The sequence below is a fragment of the Pteropus alecto genome, unplaced genomic scaffold, assembly GCF_000325575.1.
Source record: "Pteropus alecto unplaced genomic scaffold, ASM32557v1 scaffold20, whole genome shotgun sequence".
In the NCBI taxonomy this organism is placed as follows: domain Eukaryota; kingdom Metazoa; phylum Chordata; class Mammalia; order Chiroptera; family Pteropodidae; genus Pteropus; species Pteropus alecto.
Genome location: NW_006436298.1, coordinates 18,422,850 through 18,423,294, shown reverse-complemented (window position 1 = coordinate 18,423,294; position 445 = coordinate 18,422,850).

Sequence of the window (445 nt, the reverse complement as noted above, 5' to 3'; positions counted from 1 at the left end):
TTCTGTAGAGGAGATAAGCTTCATGTATTCTCTTTTCCTCTTAATGGATCATGATTCTCTTTACATAGAGAAATAGAATACAGCCATTTACAGTTATGGGCTAGGTCAAAACATAGGTTTACAGGAAGATCTTCTTTAAAATAACATACATCCTTATTAAAAATTTTGAGAAAAATCGATTTTTTATAAAACTGGCAAAACATAAATATTTGTTGAAGATGAATAATGATGGTACTTGGAGGTTTATCATCCTAATCATTAGACTTTTATGTATGTTTGAAAAGTTTCATAGTGAAAAGAAAAGAATGGCATTTTAGACTTCTATTCATCATTTATACCTTACTTTGTATAAAGATCCTTTTAACAATGGGGGCGGGGGATTTCTAGTAAGATGCAAGGAGGGCTTACTTCAGAAAGATGCATTCATATCAACCAACAATAAAAA